This window comes from Agelaius tricolor, unplaced genomic scaffold, assembly GCF_023055355.1.
Source record: "Agelaius tricolor isolate 1412-34295 unplaced genomic scaffold, bAgeTri1.0.p SCAF_50, whole genome shotgun sequence".
Classification (NCBI taxonomy): Eukaryota; Metazoa; Chordata; class Aves; order Passeriformes; family Icteridae; genus Agelaius; species Agelaius tricolor.
Genome location: NW_027269310.1, coordinates 779,151 through 795,208, shown reverse-complemented (window position 1 = coordinate 795,208; position 16,058 = coordinate 779,151). Strand labels below are relative to the sequence as shown.

The 16,058-nt window shown below is 54.6% G+C and overlaps 1 long non-coding RNA gene across 1 annotated transcript; it reads right to left on the bottom strand.

Annotated features, from left to right (window-relative positions):
• Positions 1-15,371: 15,371 nt before the first annotated feature.
• LOC139604356 (uncharacterized) lies at positions 15,372-16,002 on the bottom strand. The gene is made up of 2 exons (XR_011683952.1): positions 15,844-16,002; positions 15,372-15,604 (listed from the first exon to the last, which is right to left on the bottom strand). It is a non-coding gene; the product is annotated as an uncharacterized lncRNA (long non-coding RNA).
• Positions 16,003-16,058: the final 56 nt, after the last annotated feature.

Here is a 16,058-nt window from a genome sequence, read left to right as displayed (position 1 = left end):
GACTTAGATAATGTTTTGGCAGTATAATTGCACCAGTCAACATCATTGTATCTCTTATCATTTGGTGATATATCTTTTCTCACTATCATCTGTGGTTCAGATTTCTCATGCCAATTTTGTTGGGGTGGCTCCTAGAAAAAGTTGACACAAGAAGTCGCTTTGAGGAGCCCGGTAGGTCTAGTTCTTGGAGCTCCTGTGGTGCATGGGGTAAGATCTTCATCCACTCGTCCCAGGTGTCTACCAGGGTGGGCTTCTTACCTGCACAGGCACATTCATTTGGTGACAGGGGAATTCCCACCAGACATGTAGACAGCGGGTCTTTTGCACCTCCCATGGCCATGCAAAAGTTATCCTGCTTGAGAGATTTCCCCAGTGTGACCCATAGGTTTTCTGTTGGTTGTGGCATGACCCATCCAACCGCTGTTTGGATGCACAGGAGCACAGTGACGGTGGCAGCAGCTGTTAAGGTATTTCGGGGTGTCCTGGGAGTGGCCATCTGGTCCTCCAGTGAGTCAGGTATTGACTGTTTGAGCACTGATAGAAACATGAATGGTCAAGTTAGATGTCACTGTAATTTTCTTCGTTTTGTCCCTATGGAAGGGAGGGCGAGGGATTGGCAATTGGGGCAGGTGGAGACAATTGCCTTGGCTTGGTCTCTGGAAATCTTAAATTGACCTACTAAAGCTGGAGCATTCTGAGGGAAGAATGCATGGCTTAGACGAGCCTGTTGAAAGACTTTGTGCAGCGGGGGAAATGTGGGTGGCACTTGCTGCCATTGCTAACAAGTCTGCTCTCCGCTTGCCCTCAGTGATGTATCTTGGCAGCTCTGTGTGCTACCGGATGTGCAGGATGTGATAAGGTTGCTCTCTGTGGGAGATGAACCAAATTAATTCAGAGAGCAAGCTGTAGAATTTTTTATTTTGGACTTCCTTGATCAGGGCACGCTCTGCCCGCTCTGCTATCCCAGTGACATATGCAGAACCTGTGACTGAATTGAAGGGTTGTTGGAATGTTCGAAACGCCCTCACAGCTGCAGCAAGTTCTGCAGTCTGGGGGGAACCTTCAACAACACTTGCTTACATACTATAGAAACCTTCTATCAAACCTTAAAAATTCTCTACAAATTCATTTCCAACATTACTGGGTCTGGCACTGCCCAGATCTGGTATTTGCTGCCACCTCCAGCGCCCAGATCTGGAAATTCCCTTGTTCCGGCAGAGCCAAGTCCAGCAATTTTCTGGTAAAGAAAGCCAAAATCTGGCAATTTCCCACTGCTGACACTGGCAATGCCAAGATCTGGTGTTTGCTGCCACCGCCCGTACCCCAGTCTGGACATTTATCGGTTCCAACACAGCCCAAGTGCAGCAGTTTTTTGGAAAAAGAAGACAAAACGCAGCAATTTCCTGGTGCCAAGACTGTCACCACCCACACCTGGTGTTTGATGGCACCGCCCATGCCCAGATCTGAACATTTCCCTGTGCCACCACAGCCCAAGTCCAGCAATTTGCTGGCAAAGAAAGCCATAACCAGGCAAATACCTGGTGCCTACACTACTCCGATCTCGTGTGTGCTGACACCACCAGTGCCCAGATCCGGAATTTTTCAGATGCCTGCACAGCACAATTCCAGCAGTTTGCTGGCACAGAAAGGTCACATTTGGCAATTTTCCAGTGCCAGCACATTCCCCACCAAGATCTGGTGTGCGCTGGCACTGCCAGTGCCCTCATCTGGCAATTTCCCAGTGCTGGCACGACCCAAATGCAGCCATTTTCTGGCAAAGAAAGCCAAAACCCAGCAGCTTCCCGGTGCTGCCACCAGCACCACTGTCTCTGTCTCTCTGGGAGCCTCTCAGGAACCCTGGGCCAGTCCCGAGTCGGCAGACACCGGGGGCAGCCCCGACACGGCCGACAGCGGGGAGACACTCTCTGTGCCCCGAGGGTACTGAGGGCACCTGGGCTGGCCGCCTTTGCAGCACAAGAGACACCAGAGACAGCGGTAGAAGAGAAAGGGCCCACTCTTAGCAGGGGTTAATCCAAGGTTTTATTCCAGGTGTCCCAAAGGAGCCCCTACACCTCAGGGGCCTCCTGCCAAGAGCCCGGGAGATGTGCCAAGGTTACATTTAAAGGGAGGTGGAAAGCCAAAGTAGAGAACATTTGACTAACCAAGAAGTGCCCCTAAGGGATGGGTCCTGGGGGATGGACATTTAGGACAGCGTATGGGGCAAGGCTTGGGGGGCTGACCCCTGGCCTCTGGCTGATCACTCGACATCCTGGACCGAAGCTTCTAGAGGGAGGGGATGGGATGCTGAGTGATTGACAGAGAGCCAGGGTGGGGATTTGGGGATGATCTCAGCAAGGGCAAAGGATTACACAGGGAAAGGGAGGGGGGTACCATCTGGGATGAACCATTTGGGAAAAATACGGGGATTCAAAACCTAAACTATCACAAAGTATTACAATGTATGAAAACACACTACAAAACACCACCCAGATCTGGTGCCTGCTGCACAAGTGCCCAGATCCGGAAATTTCCCAGTGCTGGCACAGCCCAAGTGCAGCAATTTGCTGGCACAGAAAACCAAAATCCGGCAATTTCCTGATGCCAATACAGGCGCCCAGACCTGGTGTTTGCTGCCACTGCCAGTGCTCACATCTGGATATTTCCCCGTTCTGGCAGAGCCAAGTCCAGCAATTTTCTGGCAAAGAAAGCCAAAATCTGGCAATTCCCTGCTACCGTCATTGGCAATGCCAAGATCCAGTGTTTGCTGGCACCACCAGTGCCCAGATGCGGGAATTTCCCGGTGCCAGCACAGCCCGAGTCGAGTAATTTTCTGGTAAAGAAAGCCAAAACCTTGCAAATACCTGGTGCAGGCCCCACCCAGATCTGGTGTTTGCTGGCACTGCCAGTGCTCAGATCCAGCAGTTTCCCAGTGGCAGCACAGCCCAAGTCCAGCAGTTTGCTGGCACAGAAAGACAAAACCCGGCAATTTTCTGGTGATAGCACCAGCAGCACCCAGATCTGCGGTGAGCTGGCACCGCCAGTGCCCACATCTGGCAATTTCCCTGTGCCAGCACAGCCCAAATGCAGCAATTGTCTGGCAAAGAAAGCCAAAACCCAGCACCACCCAGATCTGGTGTGTTGGGGTTGGTTTAAAAGAAGAGGGAGACCTTGGCTTAAGGCTGTGGGAAAACCCTCTTTAGTTGGGGTCAGCAGGAGCTCCCGCCCATAATCCTCTTGTTCAGTTATGCAGATTGTTACTAGAAAGTTCTGAGTTCTCTTTGCTACCGTTGGTTACATTTTACTGCAAAAATTGTAATATTCATAATCTTCCTTCCTCTTGGATCCTTCCCTCAGATCCCACCTTAACTCCTCCCCATATATCAATGTATAAATATCCCTGCAGGACCCTGGGCCCAGGCTTTTTTCTGCTTTGCTCTGTGTACTGTGCACGCCGTCCTGTTTGTTGTGTTTGCCTTCATTAAAGTTCTGTTTCCAGACAAGCAGATGAAAGCAGTCTCTGTCTGTAAAGTGGCCAGAGCTGGTTCTCAGGGAAACCACTGGCCAATGGTCCGGACGAGGACCAGAAGGTTTCACTGGTGTTTGCTGGCACTGCCAGCGCCCAGAGCTGGAAATTTCCCTATTCTGACACAGCCCAGGAGCAGCAATTTGCTGGCACAGAAATCCAAAACCCGGCCACTTTCTGCTACAGGCTCTGGCACTGCCCACATCTTGTGTTTGCTGTGCCAGTACCCAGATTTGGAAATTTCCCGGTGCCAGTAGAGCCCAAATCCGGCAGATTTCTGTCGCTGCCAACGACACCACCCAGATCTGGTGTTTGCTGGCAACGCCAGCGCCCAGATCTGAAAACTTCCTGGTGCCAGCACAGCCCAAGTGCAGTGATTTGCTGGCACAGAAAGCCAAAAGTTGGAAATTTCCAGGTTCTGGCTCCAGCACCATCCAGATCTGGTGTTTGCTGGCAGTGCCAGTGCCCAGATTTGGAAATTTCCCGGTGCCTTCACAGCCCAGGTCCAGCAATTTGGTTTTAGCTAGCTTAGGCAGAGAAGTTCCTGGGACTGGGACTTTCCTTTTTCTTGGAACTGTTTAAACCTGCTCTGGACTGAAAACCCAGAAAAACACCAGAAGCTCACACCTGTGGCCCACTGAGGTCTGGGACGCTGCATTCCAGCACCAGAGGGACTTAGAAGAGACCGAGTGAGCCAACTACAACCCACAAAAAGCACCTTCTGAATTTGCCATCCCTTCAGCACTGTCAGAGGTTTTATTTAATATTATTCATTTTTCATGCTGGTGAATACTTTACTTGATAAACAAACTGGGGTTTTATTACTTTTCCCAAGGGAAGTCTTTTTCTGAACTAGTAGGGGGAGAGGCCACTGGAACTTGATTTCTAGATGGACCCCTTTTGGAGGCTTCCTCCCAAAATTTGCCATAAACCAGCACAAACAGTCACAATGGAAACTTCACCAGTGGCACAACACCCCAGCCCACCAGGAAAAGAAAGGACACGTAAAGTTCTCCAAACAGTTGTCCTGCTTTGCTGCAAAAGTCCTGCTGCAGACACTGTGCAGTGTGGAAAGCCAAGAGAAGCTGCAGCTGGTGGCAAATCTTGGGACAGAAGCTTGACCTTGTTCTCCAGGAGAGATTCTTGGCAAGAGCAGACAGGAGCAGATTCCTGGAAAACTGAAACAGCTTTCCAGAAGAGAAATGTAAATTAAAGAAACAATCCAAGATGTTTTCCTTTATTTATTTCTCTGCTCCCCTTTTCCATGTTGCACTACTTCTCCATCCCAGTAATTCCAGATGCACTGTACCTCTAAGATCAGTGGCTTAGTGATTTTTAGACACTCTAAAATACCATGAGCCACACAGAGTTTTCCTTCCCCTGTTTTTACTGGAAGGCAACACTGGAGATGTAAGTGCAGTGCTGGGCTCAGGTAGGAATCCTAGCCCAAGGGAAGGTGTCCCGCCAGTGTTTGCCCCTCAGCCAGGCCAATGCAGAGCAGCAAGCGAGGGGATTGCTGTGCCAGTGTGCAGGAGTCAGGGCTCTGCACCTGGGCTCAAGGCTGCAAAGTTCCCGTGTTTGGACAGACTCAGGGGCTGTGCCCGGGGCGCGCGGGGCTCGAACGTGGGGCTCGTGGGGCGAGCGGGGAACGGACACGGGGACGAACGGCCCCGGTGCTTCAGTTGCAGCGGCGGCAGCGGCGGCAGCAGCAGCGGCGGCAGCAGCGGCAGAAGCAGAAAAGCAGATATTCTATAACGATCTTTCTCTTTCTATCCTTCTTTCTCTTTCTCTCTTTCTTGGTCTTTCTCTCTTTCTTTCTCTGAGTCTCCCTTTCCCGTTGTCGGGCACCCTTCTCCCGGGGTCCCTTGCCCGGCGTCCCTCTCCTCTCCCCGCCTCCCTCTCCTCTCCCCGCCTCCCTCTCCCCCTGCCGGGCCGGGCCATGCCCCCGGCCCGCCCCCGGCCCCGGGCGGGGCTGCCCCGTGCCCGGCCCCGCCCGTCCCGCCGCGGTCTCGCCTCCGCCCGGCTCTGGCCCTACTGGCGGTGGCGCTGCTGGGCGGGCATCAGTGCCGTGTGCGGGGGCGGCATCGCCGCCCTTCGCCTCCGCCTGGCCCGAGCCCGGCCCCGGCCCCGAGGCAGGCTCCAGCCCCGAGCCCGGCCCCGGCCCCGGCTCCTCCCGGGGCCCGCGGAGGACACAGGCGGCGCGGCCGCTGCCGCCGCCTCCGCTGCGGCTTCCCCGGCCCGAGCTCCGCCGCTCGGCAGCGCGGCCGCCGGCCCCGAGCCTCCCGTGCCGCGTTGCGAGGAGCGAAGGCCTGGGCATGGCCGGCCCGGGGCGGCTGAGGGGCGCTCGGGGGCCGTTGCTGGCCCCGGGCCGAGCGCTGACAGCCGCGTCCCGCCCGCAGGGACGGCGCCCGAGGCCCTGCAGGAGCGCTACCGCCTGGGTTCGCTGCTGGGGCGCGGAGGATTCGGCAGCGTCTTCGCGGCCACGCGGCTCTCGGACGGCGCCCCGGTGAGCGGCGGGGCCGGCGGCGGGCGCAGGACGAGGGGGCGGAGGAGGAGGAGGAGGAGGATGGGGCTGGGCAGGGCGGGCGGCGAGCTGAGCCCGCTGCTGTCCTTGGCTTGCAGGTGGCCATCAAGAGGGTGCCACGGAACCGCGTCCGGCACTGCGGCGAGCTGGTGAGTGAGCGGGGCCAGGGGCAGCAGCCGGGGCTGCCGGGCGGGGATGAGCCGAGGCCCGGCACGGTGGAAGCCGCCAGGACGCCTCGAGGGGGAGCGGGCGTGGGCGCAGCGCAGGGCGCAGAGCATCCCGGGCTGGCTCAGGGCTTCCCCAGGCCTGGCACGGCATCGGCCCCACTGAGGGCATCGTGCTCCTCCCGCAGCCCGACGGCAGCAGGGCCCCGCTGGAGATCGTGCTGCAGGCCAAGGTGTCCACTGGCTTCCCCGGCGTGGTGCAGCTGCTTGAGTGGTTCGAGCTGCCCAACCACATCGTGATGGTGATGGAGCGGCCAGAGCGGTGTCAGGACCTGCATCGTGTCATTCGGGCACGGCGGTTCGTGCCCGAGGAGGTGGCACGGGAGCTGTTCCGCCAGGTGCTGGAGGCCGTGCGGCACTGCACCAGCTGCGGGGTCCTGCACCGCGACATCAAACCAGAGAACATCGTGCTTGACCTGGCCACCGGGCAGGCCAAATTGATCGACTTTGGCTGTGGCACCTACCTGAAAGACACAGCCTACACCCACTTTGCAGGTGAGCCCACGTAAGGGTGTACTCCTGGTCCCGGGATCTCATGGCCCAACATCTCCCAGCCCAAGCTGGCTGTGGCAGCGGGGATTCTCCCTTTTGCTGCCAGTCAGGGGACTGAGTCTTCAGCTGAGTTGCTTTAGAGCGGGGCTGGGTGGGCAGCCATCTTCCAGCCCTGCTGGCAGCCTTTGCCAGCCACTCTGCCCAGGACTGGGGCTGGGCTGGGGCAGCCAGCCCGACCAAAACCCCCGTGGGTGGGGGTAGCAGAGAGGGGGGTGGAACCTGTGCCCCAGCCAGTTTGGTGTGCAGGCGAGAGGAAGGGCTTGCACTACTCAACTCGCCCTGTTAGCCTTTGCTTCCTAATATTTTAGGGGCAATGCAGGCAGGGAGGATAAGGGCATGTTTTCCCCAGCACAGAGAGGGTTTTTCCTTTGCTTGTCATGGTCAGGCTTAGCCAGGGCTTCCTCTGCCCTCTTCTGACACCAGTGGCTTCTTTTCCAAGCCTTAGTTTGTGCACAAGTCCCAGGTGCTGGCGAGAGGGCAGTGGTCACCCTGTGTGCCACTGATGCAGCCCCCGCAGGCCCAGGGATGCTGGGGCCAGGCTCTGGGAGCAGCAGCATCCCCCTGCTGAACTCCATTTGTATTCCATAGGAACACCGTCCTACAGCCCCCCGGAATGGACCCACTTTGGCTGGTACCATGGCGAGGCAGCAACGATCTGGTCCCTGGGCATCCTGCTGCACCAGATGGTCTGCGGGGAGCACCCTTTCAGGAGGGGCCGGAACCTCAGCTGGGGCCAGCTCCCGCTGCCACAAGGGCTCTCTCAAGGTGGATCCTCTTCTCTGGGCACGGGGGGAATCCCAGTGTTGGGAGCCAGCAGTGGGCTCGTGAACATCCCGCTCTGGCAGCTGCTGAGGAGGTGGCACATGTCCTGCTCTCCTCCAAAACAGGGAATGGATGGGAAAGTTTAGGCCCAGCCCTGAGTGCATCCAGCAAGGCCTGGGCATGGCAATAGTGGGGCAAAGCGGACAGGGGCCTTCTCTGGCTGACCGGCAGTTTCTGCTTTCTCTGCCCAGAGTGCAAAGATCTGATCAGGTGGTGTTTATCCGTGAACTCCTTGGAAAGACCCACATTAGAAGACCTGTTCTCTGATCCTTGGGTGCAGGATATTTCTCGGCCGTAGAAGAAGGGAGAGAGCCACAGGCACACTTTGATGCAGGGCCCTGGTAAGTTGCAGCTCCACACATGCCATGGCAATCAGAAGCAAAGGAACCCAGACCTTTTTGTGCTGCCTGTGTCACTGCACGGGGGTCATGGGATGGGCACACGCAGCCCTTGTGCTGCAGCTGAGCTGCTCTGCCCAGCACTGGTGGCCGCCATCCAAGCTGGTTTTGCTTGTGCTGATTCCCTGACAGCTGGGGCCCTGGGCAGAGCCCTGAGAGCCTGGTCTGCCCCCAGGGAAGGAGCAGGAGCCCCTGGAGAAGCTGTACCGGGTGGGGATGCTGCTGCTGCTGCTGCTGCTGCTGCTGCTGCTGCTGGAGACAGCCAGGATGACATAAAGGATGAGAAGCTCTTCCTCAGCCTGGCCACTGGAGGCTGAAGGTGATGGACTTTGATTCTGGCACCTTCTTCAAAGCCAGACTCCACAGGGAATTTGCAGATGAGTCCCCACGCGGGGAAATGCTGCCAGATTTGGGCATGGCCCAGCCTGGCTGGGAAGCAAAGGTTCCCCCTTTGCTGGGGCAGATGCAACTCATTCTTCAGTCGCTGCCCAGCTGCTTTTGGCAGGGCTGGGGCATGGGCTGGGCTGGGTACAAATGGGAGTGGGCTCCTGGCCCTGGCAACAGCCCCCAGCAGCCACCGTGGCCTGGGCTGGGGCTGGGGCTGGGGCAGCCAGCCCGACACAAGCAAAGCCCCATGGTGGGAGCAGAGGTGGGACTCCAGAAGCTGTGCAGGGGCTGCTTTGCTCTGCAGGCAAGGAAGGGCTGGGCTGCTGCACTGCCCTTGTTTGCTTTGGGATCACCGTGATTTTGGGGGGCAGTGCAGGGTGGAAGTGAGAAAGCGTGGGCTTCCCTCACCCATGGCTGGGTTTTTCCCTACCATGTAGGAGTTGGGCCTTCCTCAAGGCCCTGACAGAGATAAGAGTTCTTCCCATTTTTCTTGTTCTCCCTTTTTGTCTCTAATCTCTTTTCAAGAATGTTTTGTTTGTTTTTCCAGAGGAAGCGTTCCAGGTGGTGCAGTGTGGATGGGGAAGTGCTTGGGAGCAGCTGTGGCGTGGATGGGCGGTGGCCTTGGAGAAGGCTGAGGCCATGGTTTGGGAGCAGCTTTTCTTGCAGCCGTGGCTGGCGTGAGGTGGGTCCCTGTGTGCTTGGCAGGGTGGGATCAGAGCTTTTGGGAGATGGCAGCGAGCACAGGAGCATCCTGCTCTGGGCAGCTGCTGAGGGCTGGATGTGCCGTGGCTGGCTGCAGGCTGGGCACATGTCCTGCCCTCCTGCTCTGCTGCCAAAGGCAGCAGGGATGGGCAGCTCTGGGCACAGCTCTGGGCACAGCCAGCACGGCCTGGGCACCGCAGGCCTTGGCACAAGGGCACAGGAGCCCTCAGCTGACGGGCACTTTCTGCTTTCTCTCCTTGCAGCCGGGCTCTGCGGCTGCTGAGGCTGCTCTGAGCTCTGCCAGGGCTCTGCTGGGCTCAGCCCTGGGCCCAGCTGGGCTGGCTCTGCCCTCCCGTTGCTCTGACAGCTTTGCATCAGACGAGCCCCTTGCGAGCACAGTGCCTGAGCTTTCTGCTTTGGCAGCTGAGTGAGACTCTGCTGCAGGCCCAGAGATTGCAGCTGGGGACACACATCCAATTGGCAAGAACCCAAACCCTCCACAGTCCCAGCTGAACGCCTGGATCTGCACAGGGTGTTTGTCTGTCCCATTCTTCCTTCTTGATTGGCTGGAATTGTGCAATTGCACTTTCTTCCTCCTCTAGAAGTGCCTGAGTGGGCCAAAGCTGGCGAGTGGGCCGTGTTCCTGAGGCAGTGCAGTCTGGAGCTGTTGGATGGAGAATTGCTCTTCTGCACTGCCAAACCAGAGTAAGAACCCCTAAGTGGCACGTTGTGTCTCTAAGAAATCCCTGACAGTTTCAAAGGGAATGTGCAGCTCCTTCCCAGGCTGAGAAGGAAGGGCATCTTCTAAAGGATTTGGGCTTTGACAGAGTTTCCATTCCCAGTCCTGCTTGGAGCGGGAAGGGCACAAAGCAATTTCCTCTTGCTTTGAGCACAATTTCAAATGGCAATGTTGGAAACAAAGCCCAAAATCTTTTAAAAGGCTTCTGAGGTCAGTAAGATGGATCCATGCCATCAGCACATTTACAATGTAAATAACTGAGTTCCCCTTTAAAAAAGATCATTTACCTCTTAATGCAAAGTTTCAGAACTTTTTCACTAACACTTGGGTTTTGTTTTCATCTTTCACATTTTATATAGTTTTTCTTCTTTTTCCTTTTTTTCCTTTAAATAGAAAACATGTCCTACAGAAGGAATGTCCTTTGCTCCTGGTTCCTGTGTGGAGCAGCTCCCTTGCTGCTGGCTGAGCTGCTCAGGCAGAGCCCGGCAGCTCCTGGCCCTGCAGGGCTGAGGCTTTTCCCCGTTGCTGGGCACAGACTGATGGAGCAGCACTGCTGAACACGGGCACACACAGAGGGCCCAGCAGCAGCTGCCTTTGGCCAATGAGGCTCCAAGGCCCAACCTCTGAGCAGCCAGGGCTGGAAGAGACTGGCAGCATCTGATCCCTGACTCTGGGCCAGGGCTGCACAATGACCCCACAGCAGCAGCAGCAGCAGCAGCAGCAGCAGCAGCAGCAGATGGAGCTGACTTTCAGCACAGCCCCTGGCCCTGTTCCCTCCCGTGTGCAGCGGTGTCAGAGCAGCCTGAGGCACCTGGGAGCCCCCAGTGCCAGCAGGGACTTGAGATGGCAGCCCTGGGCTCCTGGAGGCTGTGCAAGGAACGGAGCTGGGCACTCCCTGTCCATGGGGAGCTTGCAGATGGAAAAGGCTGCTGTGCCCAGGCAGCTCCAAGGGCACAGAAAGGAGGCTCTGGAGCACTGGATCAGTGCCAGTGCCACAGTCCTGGGCAGCAGCCAGCCAGCCCTGGGGGAACAGAGGGCACAGCAAGAGGGACAGAAGCAGGCAAGGGCAGAGACTGGGAAGAGCCAGGCCTGCGAGCAGGAACAGCTGCTCCATTGCACTCTTGGAGAAAGCTCTTGGCTGCTTCAAAGTGCTGAAAGGCGTGAAGGGCAGAGAGGAGGCCACAGCAAACAATGCTCCTGTTTGCACAGCCTCCCCTCTGCGTGTCCCAGAAGGAATTGCATGGACTGGATTCGTCTCTCCAAGTGCTCTCGTTCAGCATGAGCAGCTCAGCACCAGGAGCTGAAGGAGCTGAAGCCTCAGGCCACAGGAGCTGGGCAAGAGGGAACTTCTGGAGCAAAGTAATGCTGCTGAAATAGCCCCAGCTGAATGCAGCGGATATCATCATGGAATCACAGAATCCTTTCTGTTGGAAAAGCCCTCTGAGCTCACCCAGTGCAGCCGCTCAGCCAGCAGTGCCAAGCCCAGCACTAAAGCACGTCCCTGAAGTGCCAAGGCCTGCACAGCAGCCCTGAGTGAGGCCTGGACAGCAGGCCCTGAGCCAAAGGTGGCCTCTGGAGGAACCTTCCAAGCAAAGGTTATCTTTGTATCTGCTCCCTGCTGAGATATGCATGGTCATTAGCACTGTGATAGATGTAGCCACTCCTTAGTGAAACATGGATGGACCTTTGTGTATTTAGAAGCCAGAGAAGGCCATGAAATCTGACATCTGGCCTTGTGTGGGGCTGAAGGATCAAAGTCAGCTGCCTTGGCTCCTCCTTGAGGCCTGGCCAGACTTTGGTAGGAAGCCAAGAGGAGGATGAAAGCAGATGTTGGCACACTAGCAGTGCTGTCAGTTTGTTCATGCAGCACTGTCAGAGCTGGGCCCTCTCCCAGCAGGCTTGGAGCCTCAGCTGGGGCTGGAGGCACCTGCAGGAATTGCCAGTGCCCAGGAGTGGCTCTGCAGCCCTTGGCTGTGACAGCTTCCCCAGCTGCTGTGTGCATCTGGGGGATGGGAAAGGCTGAGGGGAAATGCTGCTGCATCTTTCTTAACCACTGCAGGCAATCTTTGGTGGGGATGATTGGGTGCATTGCTGAGCTGCTCCTTTTGTGATTCTTTGCTGCTCTGAACTGCAGGAAATGACACTGATTCCTTCAGCTGGAGTCTGTGTCTTTGGTGCTGACTTTGCTCACTGGTCAAACCAAACTGGCCCAGTCTGGCCAGATCCCAACCAAATGTCACTTGTTCAATGTCAATGTGAGGCATCAGTGCCATCAGAAATTCCCAGATGGGAAGCCCTTCCCTGGAGTTCCCTGGCTCTGGAGTGGGCTGAGGTGGGAGCCCCGTGGGAGCAGTGGGGCAGTCGGGTAAAAGAAGCTGCAGCCCTGGATGTCTTCAAATGCATCCAAAAATTGCACATGGAAAAGGAAAAGGACTTGTGGGTTTGGGCAGACAAAGATGAATTTGTTAAGAGTCCATTGGAAACAGCAGCTTCAGAAGGAGCAATTATTGTTGGAATGCTCCCACATGGAGCAAGAGAAGAAGGTTTTAATCTTGAGCTCAGCTGCATTTGTATCAGTGAAATATCAATATACTAAATAACTATATGTATTTATTGTATAATAAGACCTTAATATACTTATATATAGTTGTGTATTTATATATATATATTATATATATATGTATTTATCTGTCTATATGTATATCAATATGTATATCTACATATGAAATAATAATAATGTGAAATAGTGCTGACAATACTAATTTGGTAGCTTTGGCTGCTCAGGAATGTAACTCTAAATACCCTACAGAACAGGATTGGCCAGGACCCTCATGTCAGTGGTCAACTTTGTGAGATTGTAGACAAAGTAAAAAGGAGGAAGGGATGAAATTGGCTATTTCCCCAGGGTTTGCTGATACTGTGATGCAGAGTGCTTTGTCTGTTGCTGTGAAAAATACAGGGATGAAGCCTGCAGGGCTTTTCATGTACCAGACTATGCACAAGCTGCAGGATTGGTTGAACGGGTGAAGGGGTTGTTAAAAGAGCAGTTGATAAAATGAGGAGATGGGAACCTTTGCCCATGGAGAACCCATCTCCCAGATGTGCTCCATGCCCTGAACAATGGCCCACGGGGGAAATGGAAACCCCCTGGCTGTGCACGGCTGCCCCCAATTTGCAAATCCAACCATGGGCAGTGAGACTTGGACTGCCTGGGAAATTGTTCTGGCTGTGATGGCCCCTGGCAGGGCCAGCCCAGAGGCTGCAGGGCTGGGCCTTCATGCATTGGAATTAATGAGGATGAATTCAAAGCAAATGAGAGCCATCAATACTGAAACAGGAATTCAGATTCCTCCAGGACACTTTGCTTTGGTAACTGCTCCCTTGGAGCTTGGCCTTGCAAAGTGTTCATGTCATGGCAGGAGGAATCGATGCAGAATATCCAGGAGAAATTACAGTAATTCTGTGAAACAATAGTGACCAGGATTGGATTATTCAACCCCATGGCAGGGTAGCACAATTATTGATATTGCAATTTTAGGAACGATTGTGAAAAAAGGAGCTCCAGCTCCAATCACCACCGTTTGTGGAGATAAAGGGTTTGGATGCAGCAGTCCTAATAATGGAGCCAGAGTGTGGGTCCGGAGGCCAAATGGCCCTCCCGAGGCAGCTGAAGGAGCAGCTCCTGGAAAAGCCAACTCGGGAGTCCTGAAAGCTGGGCAGGAACAATGGGAATGTGTCCCTGCAGCCAAGGACTGTGTGTGAGAACAAGTAGATGTGACAGGATATTGTTTTACACATGCTGCCAGACCAAATCTCCCTGTTTGCCCCAAGGGCCCCTTTGGCAAATGCTCTGATCCACGGGGCTCCATGGGAAGGCTGCTGTGACACTGAGGGACTTGCACAGGAATTGCATCCAGGAGCCCGGGTGCCCCTCAGGGACTGGGACCCGGCCCCTTCCAGCCAGAGGGGAAAGGGCCCCCCAAGCCTTGTTAGCCCCAGACAACATGGTAAAGCTGAACAGCAAAGGGCCTGGGGGCATTATTCTGGAATTAAAAAGGTGCCAGCTCCATGGACAACAGAATTCTTGTTCCTAACTCCAAGGAGATTGAGAAAAAAGAATGAAGAACGGTGTCACCAAAGTACTACTGATGTCTGTAAGGTGTACCTTGATAGTCAGCCAGAATCTTTGTCTGCCACAAACACCTCTAGTGTTTGACCAAGGGGTTAGTCATCAAAATGTAATGATGAGTTCTGATGGATTGCTGAGCTTCTTTTGTAATTCTTTGCTAATGATGATGTGCTTTGCTGAGCTTATCCTTTTGTCATTCTTTGCAGCTGTGCATGATATAAATGCCACAATTCCTTCAGTTGGTGTCTGTGTCTTTGGTAGTGACCCTGCCCACTGGTGAAACAGGGCCCCCTCTTGCCTAAGTGTTAGCTGGGAAGGCAAAAAGCCTCCCTCCAAAATTCCCCCCTTGCTCCTTGTTCCCCCCTTCATACCCTGAGCATGATGTGCTCTGGTCTGGGCTGTGCCCGGGGTCAGTTGGGGTCACCTGTCCTGGCTGTGTCCCCTGCCAAGCTCCCCCGCAGCCCCAGCCCCTCCCCAGCGTGGCTGGACGAGGGGCAGGACAGGCCTTGGCTGTGCTGCAGCTCAGCAAGAACAAAACCATCTCTGCGTGCTCAGCGCTGTGCTCAGCACCCGGCCCAGCAGTGTCTCAGTGCCAGGGGCTGTGCCCTCAGTGCCTGCCAGGGCTTTCCATGGCAACTGCCAGGCCAGGTGCCCCAGGTGTCCCCCCCAGTGCCGGTTGCCATGGAAACAGTGCCCAGCCCTGCCCCTTTCTGTCTGGCTGACCTGGCCTTTGGCCCTGGCAGTGCCCTTGGCTGCTGGTTCCTGGTGCCTGAGCGGCCAGCGCGGCACAGGGCAGGTGGCCATGGCACAGCCCCCAGCAAGGGATCCCCTCTGGCTCTGGGCACTGACACCAGCCCTGAGCAAGGGGCCCAGGCCAGCTTTCCATGCCCACCAACCATCACAAGGCTTTTGCCCAGAAAAAGGTACTTGGACATCTGTAACTCTTTGTTCTTATTGTCTCGTATTCTCCTAAATCCTAATTGTCCTAAGTTTTATTACTTTAATTATATTACTGTTTTATAAAACAATTTAATTGTTTTATAGCAATTTTTAAAAAGTTTAAAAACAAGTGATTGGTGTTTTTCACACAGTGCCCAACACACAACATCCCATGTACTGATGTTTCTGGGGGAGCCATTTACAACACCAGGGGCTCACAGGATGTGAAAAACGCCAATCACTTGTTTTTTAAATTTTTAAAAGTTTCATAGTAATAAAATGGTTAGAAAAAGAGCAATATAATTCGAGTAATAATAACTTGGCAAATTTGGATTAGTACAATATGAGACAATACAAACAAAGAGTTACGGATATCTGGGTACCTTTTTCTGGGCAAAATAAGCCTGAAAAAAGACAAACTTTAAGAGAGGATTAACCCTTAAAGACAATAACCTGTTGCATATTCATACACCTCATACATGATGCATAAATTCCATTCAAACCAAGGAGTCTGTTCAGTGTCAACTTCTTCCTCTGAATCCTGACGGCGTCTTCAGGGCTGAGCAGGCAGGAAGAAGTTCGTTTCCTCTGATAGGAAAGCAATAAATTCTCTTTCTCTGAAAGATTTAGGTGTCCTGTGGCTGCTATCTCGCTGCAAGTCCTTTCTTTAAAAAAAAAGTATCTCACATAGCATAGTTTTTATTTTAACATTATGTTATAACCTAAAACTAGATTTAACACAGTACTTAAGAAAATTAATACAGCATAACTTTCTGACATAACACATATAATATTCATTTGAATATTTGCGAAAAGCCAATCATAAAATACGCATTTTTCCCACAGGAGGACTGGGCTCCCCCATTTATTCCCTGTACAGGCGGGACCCCTCTTCCCCTCAGACCTCTCCCGCCTTCCCCGCGACGGCCAAAGTCCCGCTGTGCTGCCCCCGGCCGGCGACCACGGCGACATCGCCAACCCGCCCGGGCCCCCGGGCTGCCCCGAGACCTCTCTGGCGTCCACGGGCGACGAGCAAGCCCCGCCGATGGCCCCGATGGCCCCGATGCTGCCGATGGCCCCGCCGATGGCCCCGATGGTGCCGTTGGCCCCGCCGATGGC